The following is a 12,918-nucleotide window of genomic DNA, read 5'->3' on the forward strand; positions in this document are numbered from 1 at the left end:
TCTAGGTCTACAAATGGAAGATCACAATTCTTATATCACAGTGGGGAGAATTGTAAAGCTGCATCAAGCAACAATTAGATCTCAGTGTGTGTAGCATTCCGAGTATCTTTCCCATCCTTCACCTGCCAATTTCAGAGGACATCAAATGCAAATGAAATCAAATACAATCTGCTATTTACATAGCTGCAAGTCACTGGGTAAATAAGTACAAAAGCAGGCTGTTGGTTTGAATTGTGCCAGTGCAGTGCCAGGGACGCATTGTACTTGTGAGGCAATAAAGCAGGCACTGTAAAAAAAATGATGCCACTATAGAAGATGATTTTTTATATACAGTAGGTGACACATACCGTAACATTTTGGATAAATTCTATTTTGATAGTTAATAATTAGAAAGATTGTTAAAGACATGACATTTCAGCAGTTTGGGCTTAATCAGGAGTGACACTCTTCTGTATTCATCTGAACTCTAACTCATTATTTTTTTGGCTGTTGATCTTTGAGGTCACTGTGTAAAACCCATTATTATGCCAGGTAGCATTCTGGAATAAAATCTAATTACTTAGTAAAATAATATTTTTTTGATTTTGGTAGGAACTGCAACAGCATGAATCTACTAAAGCGAGGGCCAAATTGACAAAATGTAATTTCTCAATGTTTTTATTTTTTAGTTTTGGAAATTAACTTTACCCAATTTTTTATTTTCAGGAAAACATCTGGACAGGAAAGGGTAATCATTGCTCTTAGAATAATCAGTGAAGCAGTGTGGTTAAGGTACTTGTCCTCAAACCACAAGATTGTTGGTTCAATTACCACTTCTACCTCACTGTCTGACCATGAGCAAGTCTCTTAACCTGCCTGTGATTCAACTTTAAAATAACTGTAACTATAATAATAATAGTAGTAATTCCTAAAAGATCAAATGCTTGCAAGCTAGACATTGACTTGTTGATCAGGGTAACAATAGTCATACCACTTTTAAAAAGGATAGCTGATGGAAAAAAAGATTCTCTTTTTATTATCACCATTTTAAAATGCCTTAAGCTTATAGTAGAAGTGCCTGAATATTGTAGGTGATGGCATCCTCCACATTTTAGCCACAGGTTCTGATAGTGTGCCAATCAGGAATAATCAAGAATACCACTGCTGGGATCTCCATGTTTGCAGCTGCTGGTAAATACTAAACATAAAGTAGGTTTAAAGCTGCCTCTGATGCTTATGCCAGGTGAGCCTGGAGTTGGGAACACAGAGTTTGTCAAGAGCTTCACAGGCATTACAATACAATACAATTTATTTTTGTATAGTCCTAAATCACACAAGAAGTGCCACAATGGGCTTTAACATGCCCTGCCTCTTGACAGCCACCCAGCCTTGACTCTTTAAGAAGGCAAGGAAAAACTCCAAAAAAAAAACACATTGTAGGGAAAAAATGGAAGAAACCTTGAGAAAGGTTTCCAGGTAGGTTGGGCATGCAGTGGGTGTCAAAAAGAAGGGGGTCAATACAATACAATGCACAGAAAAGAACACAAGCAATCCTCAATACAATATAAAAATATTACAAGTAACTTTTCCACATTCAAATCGTGATGTATAAAACCTACACTTGGCGTAAAGCCACGCACTTTTCCATGGAACTTCATACCTTGTCATACGCAAGTTCTCTGTTTGGTTTTGCAGACTGGCGGCACCCAGCATCAAAGCAGTACTACTGTTCCTGTGTGGTTACTCTTTATTTTCCTGACGCGGCTTTATAAATACACTGAAACTAACCACATATTTTTTATTAGTGTAATGCATCTGATTGTAATTAACTTGTAACAATATAATGGTCCAGGGAATAGCCATAGTATTCCAAATACCATAACTGCTTTAGCATTGTTACTCTCACTGCACCTTCTTCTTCTTCTTCTTTCAGCTGCTCCCTTTAAGGGTTGCCACGGTGGATCATCTTTTTTCATATTACTCTCACTGCACCAACCGTAGTATTTATATGACTGTATCTGAGTGGGGAATCACAGCAGCAGCTGATTGGAAAGAGAATTATCAGTATACAGCATCAAGCCTACGCTGCCTCAGCCACGGCAAAACGTTTCAAAGCCTTACCTGTACGGACCTCGCGGTTCAGAAACAGTTTCATCCCAAGAACTATAAACGCACTCAATTAATTGCTCCTTGTAGAACTATTTGTACTTATAAGTGCAATTACCCCACTGTAAACTTGCACTACAGTTATAATATTGCACAACCTGCGGGACTTTATAAAGAGCGTATTTACATATGATGGCGGTATCATTTATAAGATGAAATGCAGCAAAATATGTTGATTTTTTTTTTTTTATTTATTAATTTTATTACAATCAATACATAGCAATCAAGTTTTACAAAAAAAAGAATTATGCTAAGAACAGATCGATCCCCACCCTTGAGAGAGAGAGCAAGCCAAAGGTGTAAAATTTAAGGCTTTAAAAATACCTAAATCAACAAATTCTCTGTGCTTTATAAAATCATTTCAAAATATTACTGATTAGATCCTGCCATGTTTTGAAAAAAGTCTGCACAGATCCTCTAACTGAGTATTTGATTTTTCCAATTTTAAATAATATAACACATCAGTTTCCCACTGACTTAAAAGAGGAGAGTTTGGGTTCTTCCAGTTTATCAGAATAAGTCTGCGTGCCAACAGTGTAGTGAATGCAATCACAATTTGTTTGTCTTTCTCCACTTTAAGACCCTCTGGAAGAACCCCAAACACAGCTGTTAATGGGTTAGGAGGGATTGTGAGTCCAAGACTGTCTGAGAGGTAATTAAAATTTTTGTCCAGAATAATGTTAATTTGGAGCAGGCCCAGAACATGTGACCTAGTGAGGCTGGGGCTTGGTTGCAACGTTCGCAGGTTGGATCATGCCCTGGAAACATTTTGGAGAGTTTTAGTCGAGACAGATGTGCTCGATATATAATTTTGAGTTGTATAATTGTATGCTTTGCATATGGAGCTTGAGTGAATTCTCTGCATTGCTACTTTCCACTCCTTTTCTGATATATTAATTGAGAGGTCATTTTCCCAGTGTCCTCTTGGATCTTTGAAAGGAAGGGATTGTAAAAGGATTTTATATATTGTAGAGATGGAGTCTAACTCCTTGAAATTGAGCAATAATTTTTCCAGCGTGGATGAGGGTGCAAGATGAGGAAAATCTGGAAGGTTCTGTTTAACAAAGTTCCTGATTTGAAGATAGTGAAAGAAATTTGTAGCTGGAATGTTAAATTTGGAATGTAATTGTTCATAGGATGCAAAGACGTTGTCTATATAAAGATCTCTAAGCAAGTTAATTCCAAATTTTTCCAGATATTAAAAACTGCATATGTTTGTGAGGGTTGAAAGAGGTGGTTCTTTTGCAGGGTGCCACAGAAAGAAGCTTCTCCGTCTTAAAATGCTTTCTACATTGGTTCCAGATTCTAAGTGAGTGGAGCACAATTGGGTTATTAGTGTATTGCCGATAACGTGTGTTTATTGGAGCACAAAGCAAGGAATACAAAGAAGTACTGCAGGATTTTACTTCTATTGCGGTCCATGCCTGTGTATGTTCTTCTATTTGTGTCCAGGTTCTTATCGACTGTATATTTGCGCCCAGTAATAAAACTGGAAGTTAGGTAGAGCCATGCCCCTTCTGCCTTTTGTCTTTGTAGGGTCGCTCTTTTGATGCGTAGATGTTTAGAATTCCAAATAAATGAGGTTATTGTTGAATCTAATTGCTTAAAGAACGATTTATTAATGTATATTGGTATGTTTTGAAATAAAAAGGAGCTTAGGAAGAATATTCATCTTAACAGTGTTAATTCTTCCAGCTAGTGTGAGATGAAGGGTTGACCATCTATGCAAGTCTTGTTTAATTTTTTCCATGCAGACACGAAATTTTGTTGATAAAGAGCTTTATGTTTACTTGTGATGTTTACCCCGAGGTATTTAAACTGTTCTGCAATGATAAAAGGAAGGGTGTCTAATCTAATATTATATGCTTGCGAATTCACGGAAAGAGTACACTTTTATTCAGATTAATTCTGAGACCAGAGAGCTTTTGAAATTCTGTGAGTGCTGCTAAGACTGCAGGCACAGAATTTTCTGGGTCCGATATATACAGTACCATGTCATCTGCATATAATGAGATTTTCTGTTCCAGTCCTTCTCTGCTAATCCCCTTTATCTGATCAGTATTTCGACAATGTATTGCCAGTGGTTCAATGGCAATTGCAAACAGCAGTGGTGACAAAGGGCATCCTTGTCTTGTGCCACGTTCTAGTTTAAAGTAGTCTGAGCAAATGTTATTGATGCAAACTGAAGCTTCTGAGTTTACAGTAATTTAATCCATGCACAAATGTTGGGCCAAACCCAAACTTCTCCAAAATAGTAAAAGGTATTTCCATTCAATCATGTCGAATGCTTTTTCTGCATCCAATGATAATAATATTTCTGGGGTGTTTGATTTAGTTGGTGAGTATATTACATTAAACAGGCGTCGAAGATTTGAAGATAAGTGTCGGCCCCTAATAAATCCAGTTTGGTCTTGTGATATTACTGAGGGGAGCACTTTCTCCATCCTTCTAGCTATGATTTTAGAGAGTATTTTAACGTCGTTATTCAGAAGTGAAATTGGTCTGTATGATGCACATTGTAATAAGTCCTTATTTTGTTTTGGAAAGACAGTGATTAGTGCTTGGCGAAAGGTTTGTGGAAGAGATTGGTTATCTCTGGCTTCTGTAAATGTTGCTAATAGGAGGGAGCTAGCTGAGCGGAGAATTTCTTGTAAAACTCTGCAGGGTAGCCATCAGGGCCTGCTGCTTTTCCACCTTGGAGTGACTTTATAGCATCCAGTAATTCTGATAATGACAGAGGTTTATCGAGTCCTCCACACTAAAAGGTCAATTTGTGGTATCTGTAATTTATCCAGAAATGCATTAGATTGTATATTGTCTTCTTTAAACTCAGTAGTATATAGGGATTTATAGTAGTCTCTAAAAGTGTACATTATATTTTTGTGTTCGATGATTTTATCTCCATTCGTGTTAGTAATTACGAGATTGCGTTGCATACATCTTGCTTGTGAATTTGTTGCGCTAAAAGCTTATTAGCTTTCTCTCCATGTTCATAATAATGATGTCTGGATTTGTAAATTAGTTGTTCGGTTTCTTTAGTTGTCAAGAGGTTTAATTCTGAATGTAGAGCCTGCCTCCTCTTATGTAGAGTCTCGCTTGGTAGTCTGGCATGTTCTTCATCTATTTTAGTAATTTCGCTTTTTATCTCTGCTACTTTCTTCGCTCGGATTTATTTCTGTGGGAAAGATATGAGATAATCTGTCCTCTTAAGAAGGCCTTAAGAGTTTCCCAGAGTATTCCTGCAGAGATCTCAGGGGATGTATTTGTCTCTAGAAAGAATTCAATTTGTTTGGATATAAATTCAGTACAATTCTCGTCAGCTAATAGAAGCGGATTGAGCGCCATCTGCGGGGTGAGTGTATGGGGCTTAGTAATTTCAGCTCCAAGATCATCGGAGCATGGTCTGAAATAACAATAGCATCGTATTTACAAGATTTAATCTTAGGCAAGAAGTTATTATCTATAAAGAAGTAATCAATCCTTGAGTAGCAATGATGTACTGGTGAGTAGAAAGAATATGTTCTTGAATTTGGGTTTAAAACCTCCAGGGATCTGATAAGTTGTGATCAGTTATAAACTTTGTAATTATCTTTGCGGTGTTAGTTGCGTTCCCCTGTGGAGGAAGTCTTATCTAAAAGTGGATTTAGAACACAATTAAAGTCCCCAGCCATTATAAGTTTATGAGTGTTCAGATTGGGAATGGATGCAAATAAATTTTGTATAAATTCCTTATCATCAACATTAGGTGCATAAACATTTATCAAAATCATTTTACAGTTAGATAAGTCTCCCATGACCATCACATATCTCCCTTCAGGATCCAATACTACATCTGATGCTACAAATGGTACTGTTCTATGTATGAGAATTCCCACCCCTCTAGTTTTCTTTGTAAAACTAGAATGGAACATTTGGCCAGTCCAGTCTTTTGCAGCGGAACTGATCCTTACTTAGTAAGTGGGTTTCCTGTAAAAATACTATTTTAGCATTTAGACCTGTTAGGTGAGAAAGTACTTTCTTTCTCTTTAATTCGTGATTCAGGCCTTTAACATTCCAGCTTACGAAGTTAACTGTCCCATCATGGAGACACTGATTCTGAGTTTTTGGTGTCATATTATAGTCTTAACTGGAAGTGAAATAGTTTAGGTCTTAATTTCCTATTCCCCCAAGAGTTGTTGCCATGCAGCTTATTATTACGTTGATAGTTATAATTATAAAGATTGAGATGATAGATTAGATATAGATCAAGCCTGCTCTCTTTCTCTTCCCCTTAACCCCCACCCTCCCTTTTTGCCTCCCCAGGTGAGGCTAAAACCCACTTCATGCAGTCCCAGTCCTCTGACATACCCAGAGACAGAGCACGTCCAAAGCACATCAAGCCCCCATGCAGTGGCGCTTTAAGGTTAAAAGATAGAGATATCTGTTACCAATATAGTCTTTAAAAGAGGAAAAAGAAAAAAAAGAAAAGAATTTTGCACTATATATATATACATATATATATATATATACATATACATACACATACATATAATCTTCATCAATTTTAGTGCATTAAGATGATATCCCCAGATAATAAACCCAGGTGATGGTGTTAAAGATGTGTCCAAAACAAGCATAACAAGTCTTAATGCAGTAATAGCAATAACAGCAAACCAAGGGTATGATATTGAACAGTCTCATTTAGGGTACACATGAAATAATTAGAAAAGAAAAAAAGAGGAGGAAAACGTAATTAAGCACAATAAAACATAAACATTTAGCCCTAGTAATACTAAGTAATGATAAGTAATAAGTAAGTAATAATAATAATAATAATAAGAATATGAGAATATATGCTGATAAAAACCCGTATTTTAAAACAAATAGATCAGACAGTAGATTATTAATCCTAGCTTTATCATTTACCGCCATGACTCACAATTATGTATCAGAATAGTCCGGGATCAGCTTTCTTAACTCATTTTCTGCCTCCTCCTTGCTAGCGAAAACATAGAAATGACCCTGCCATTCCACTTTCAGTTTTGCGGATACAGGAGGCCGTATTTGACATTGGCTTGCCGTAGCAGCTGTTTAATATTATAGAAGGCGCGTTTGATAGCTGTTGCTGGAGAGAAGTCAGGGAAGAGCGAATGTGGCAATCTTCATATATAATATCTTCCTTTTTTCCTGAGGAGTTCCATCACCTCTAACTTAAATGATAATCGTTCAAAGCGAACTATAAAAGATCTTGGTCGGGTCTGACGGTGTTTGATCAGCGTCTGTAAGCCGCTGCTATCTCAGATTCTGCTTTAAAGTCGCCCCGATTATTTTAGAAAAAGTTCAGTTGCGAATTTCACGGGTTTAAACTTTCGATTCTCCGGCAGGCCTTCAATTCTGACATTATACCTTCTATTCCCATCTTCTAAAGCAGCCAGTCTGTCTCCAAGGTTTTCTCCGAGTTTTTTACATTCCGAACTGACATTTACTGCTCTTTCCACGGCACTGGCAGCTAGATGTTCGGCTATTTCGATCCGATTCGTGAATGTCTCACTAAGATGCTCCAATCGATCAGCAAGCGTGCTCAGTTTAGCGAGTTTTTCTCAATGCGCTCTTCAATTTTACCCAGCACCTGTCGAAGTTCAAGTTGTACCTCTTGGCGCAGCCTTTCATTTGCCTGTTGGAATTCCTGTCGCAGCCTTTCATTTGCCTGTTGGATTTCCTGTCGCAGACATTCATTGGCCTGTTTCATCTCCTGTTTTAATTCCTGTTTCAGTCTCTCAAGTGCCTTTGCCGTTGCTTTCTCATTAGCCTTCTCGCTTTTCTTTATATCTTGCGTGAGCTCAGCGAGCAACACTTTCAGTTCAGATAGCTCAAATGTGCCTTCTTGTACCGTAGATGAAGCAGCAGACTCTGCTGAAGAGGTGTCCCGCTGCTCCAGTCCCGCGTAATTGCGTAACTGAAGCCGCGGACCTCCCGGCCTTTTCCAGTTTCAGGTAATCCTCTCCAATCGGCGAGCTATCCACATCTGCACTCACGATCGCACCTTCGCTCCCCTTTTCGCTCTCAGCCGGCGACGATGTAGGGACCGTGGTCCCGAGGAGTCTGTACTTTCGCCCATCTGATCCAGGTCTGTCTCTGACAGGCCGTATCTCGAGCTAGGGCTTGCTGATCGCAGCTTGGATGTAGCTTTAGTCTTGATTCTTTCGACCCCCTTCTTGTTGGCCATGTTTATATGTGTTTACATATACTGTAGCGGTCCCTCTCGGGTTGAATAAATACAGGATATCTCAGAATAATAAGCAAATAATATGAAAAATAGCACCACTGCTAGCGGAGCTCCACTTCAGACGTCCATCTCCCGCATCGGACGAGACCAATGTTGATTATATTATACAGATAAAACTTTAACTTCATTTAAATAATCTGTATTGTTAATAATTAAACATGTGAGGACACGGTGCCGCAGCGCTTGCATGTTCATGTATTGTTCCTGCCTCATGCTGTATATTTGTTGAGACTGGCACAACACTGGAAGGATAGATAGATAGAATAATTAAACACGTACTATGAAGATGTTTCAATGTTCCTTAAATGTTTTGAAGAATCGTCGTTGTAAGCTTACAGATGGCTTAACGTCTATTACAGAGCTGATTGTGTGGTGATTGGGTATTTGGGGAAAGAAAAGTAAGGACAAGAATTGAAGGTCTGCACATTTGAAAGAGACAGTACTGCTACAATAAATTATTTCATTGAAGGTCGCGCATGGCGCAGCGGCATCTTGTATGAGACATGAACAATCTCTGTGCCATCGTGTTCTTAATAATATGCTTTCATTCCAATCATCATGAAAATGATATCACATATACATCTTAGTATTTTACTTATTCAGAGAGCTGTAATATCACGAATGTAATGGATTCTGTGTCCTGTCGGAGAAAGAGAAAGAACAGAAGCATGTAGCGATTCACACACATACAGCACATTGAAGATCAAATACAAAACAAAGCATTTAACGTGCTACTTTAGTTACGATGGGATTTGAGAACCTAGTAAATTAAGTGATTTTAAGATGAAGTTTATGTTCTACCTTAATGACAAAATAAACTACATGATTAAAGTGGATATTTCGAGATTGAAGTTAACATTTCATGCTTTTTTCCTACTCTGTGCCTTTTTTCTCACTGTACCCTAATAAGCTTCCATATGACACTCAGACGGTGGGCTACATCTTGCATTTTCACAGCGACTTTGATATGTGACAACTTCTTTTTTTTGTCGGGCACTGTGCGACTTTGTGAACTTGAGCTTGTTTCTCCAACACGCTATGTCACTCAATCAACTTCCTTTTGTTGATTATACCACTGTATAAACCAACAAATAGTATGTTTTTCTTTGCCTCCACTTGGTATTCGCTGAAATTTTTATATTTTCCCTCTTGCTTTTGCCATTGCCTTTTCACAGAATGCTGAGCTTAAGGTCTATTTATATTGATTTGCATATTCAAAGATGCATAATTCTGGGAGGAGACGGGGCGGGACAGAAGGTGCATGCACGTGCATTAGTTTTCACGCTGATCATGATTTATGGAGCAGAAGAACGTGGAAGTTGGAGTACGCACAGATTCCTGCATCTGGAATTTTCTGTGTGTAAGCACATTTCAGCTTTTGTGCTTACATCATGTTATAGTGCGAATTCTACGCACGGCGTTATACACGAGGCCCGTGGTGACCTCAGCCATCAAGCGGCCTCCCCCAATTGGCCATTCCACAGCTTAGACAGCCAATCCGATGAAAGGACCCCTCTACCAGATGATTCCTGCGATCCTCCATCAGGGATAACTTTACCTTAGGCAGGCAAAACAACTTGGCAGGTGGGCTGTGGCACCAAGTGCCACATTTGAATACCAAGAAGGGAAACAGAATAGGTGAGGGTAAGTAAAAAATTCTAACTATCATATTACTTATGTTTTAGTGCTAATGAGTAACAACAGAGATGCAGCCTGTACATATAATCAGCAGCTCTAGTCAGGGTATGTTAAACTGAAGTAGTGAGTCTTCAGCCGGGATTTGAAAGCTGAGACCTAAGCTCAACCTCCCACTGTTATTTTATTAATTCTTGGTATCATAAGCAGACCAGCATCTTGAGATCTTAATGTGTGCTCTGGTTTGTAAGTTATGATAAGTTCAGACAAGTAAGCCAGACCTTGGCCATTTAAAGCTTTATGAGGATTTTGAAATCTGCCTTAAGCAAGAGGAAAAGCAGCCAGTGAGAGAAATTTACAAGCATGGACATGTGAATGCTTTGGTTTTAATTCAGATTACTTGGCACTATTATAGGTTATGGGATAGCTTAGAAATTACTCCTCTTTTTCTCAGTACATAAATGGTCATATAGGAAGTACAAGTATAAGTAGCTCAGCACAAATTAAATGCAGTCTAGGAAACACCTCACCTTTTGAGAAATTTTTCTTTACATTTTACAGACAATAAATCTTGTAAAAAATAGGCAAATATATCTGCAGGGCTACCTGTATCTTTCCATTTTAAGAATTACATTTACATTCTAGGGTTGTTTAAGAGGTAAATAAATTAGAGCCTCCTCCAGGTAAAAACCTGTTTAGTACCATTTGTGTTCAGTGGTATTCTGAAATCAAAATGGAACAGGTATTAATACTTGTAGTTTTCTGAAACATCTCAAAACAAATATTGATGATTTTGTTACACAAGTACACTTAAAGATCAACCTATGGGCTCCTGCAAGGTAGGCAACTCAATTCCTTAGTGAAACTACTGTACTTCTCTCTTTCTGCCCATATAATGGAAGGCAAATGACTATGTGACTACTGATGTCACTTCTGCTTCCAGAATGGAAAAATCACACCATCCATCTAAAACGATATTTAAAACCCTTTGGAACCATAAGTACAGGTTCAGTGTCAAACCTGCCTCTATGTGAGACAGCTCTTCTACAGAAGTACCTTTCTGTTGCAGAAAACTTGTCACTGGACATAGACAGTCCTTATTTGGTTTGTTTTGGCTTTAATTTGTTTATATGCCATTGTTAATAAATGAGGTTTACCACAGTTGAACCCCAAATATTCAACCTGTTTCACTTTTTTCAATAGATAAGCAGATGAGCCGATTAATAGATGGACTTTCTTTTATAAGGGTGAGGATGGGCAGGCTGGGAGGAAACATTTTATAAACTGATGTCAGAAAGAAAAAAAATTGCCTCTCAGTACATCATATTGGAATGAGCCTGTGGCTAAAGAACTTTCAAGAGAACATGTGTGGGAGATGTTGGGCAGCTTTAGTCATGGTCATTGCTAACTTTGTCATAAAACATTTTTTTCTGACACCACCACTCAGTTGAGTAATGCAGCTCTGTCCCTTTTTGTTGGACAGGTTAGTTTTGTCCACCCAATCATGTTTACTGTTCAGATGAACCCCAGTTGTTTATAAGATCAAAGTATTGTATCTCATCCTTCTACTGCTTCTCTTTCTCCTTCATTAAGGTGACGAATCTAAGAGAGTCCTGGGCATGAGAGAATCCATTACCATCACCATTGCCTTTGTTATTTGTAATTCCAAATTAGCATCCATGCACCACATTCACCACAACCTTTAATTTGAGCTCTTTGCACACTGGTGCCTATTTTCCTGAATAGATGTTACCTTGTTTGCTTGACTTTGCCTGCATTGTGTCTTAAAAGAACTCTGGTATATAGTGAATTGTCAAAGAATTTTTGAAACTTCATCAATTGTATTGTTGTTTTAACCTTTGTAATTCAGTTAATTATGCCATCCATGTATAATAAGAATAATGGTGTTAAATGACCGATAGACGAGGGAGAATCAAGGTAACATCATAAAATACACACCGTACTATTCAACTACAATAATATAATGAGCAGGTAGGCATATTGTGGCATTGCAAATTCATCTTGATGACATTTCTGGAAGATGATGCACAGATCTTTTTAATTAAGGTTGCCTGGTGATCTACATGACGTCCACTACAGTGTGGTCACATTTGTGTATATTCGGTATTATACCTTCTTGTCTGTAACAGTCTCTGTGGAAAAACATTAATATTATAGACTTAATCACATTTTGTCAGTATTATTATTCATATTTGCTGAACTCACCTTGTTACACCACACCAAACCATTACATGGTAGGGTGAGACCACTAGTGAGTCAGAGATCAGTATTAGCTGCATGATTTCTTTTTGTCCCCTATCCTCACAGTTTTCTTTCATGAATTTCAGGATAGTGTTGTGAAAACTTTACAGGAAAAATGTATAATGTTTGCGAGTCATAATCTGTTACTTGGGGTTAATTTAGTGAAAGTAGAAAGGTAAATGTTTGTTTAGCACAAAGAGAACTAGCATACGGGAGCAACTGTAATGGTGGCTTCACTTTTCTGTTAATGGTGTTTAGTTTCAGCCATATTTTCAGAGTATATGTTTTCTTTTTATTCAATACCTTCCAGATTTATAATTTTTTTTTTTATTTTTAGGAATTTTTTAAGGTGTTTTTTAAACACCTTATTTATTTTTGCTAAATATGTTTAAGCGCTATTGTGAAAAGTACATGTCTGTGATCTAATGTGTTCATTTGAAAACATATGAAAATAAATCTTTAAAGAATATCAACTGTTTATAAAATGAGTTTCAGTTAGGTATCCATTAGAAACAGACAAAGTGCAAAAGAAATTTGGCTGGTGACACAAAACGTTTACATTTATGAATAAATTAATCTATTTTGCCTTCATGTGAATATGGTAAATTGCA

The sequence above is a fragment of the Polypterus senegalus genome, chromosome 2, assembly GCF_016835505.1.
Source record: "Polypterus senegalus isolate Bchr_013 chromosome 2, ASM1683550v1, whole genome shotgun sequence".
Taxonomy (NCBI): Eukaryota; Metazoa; Chordata; class Cladistia; order Polypteriformes; family Polypteridae; genus Polypterus; species Polypterus senegalus.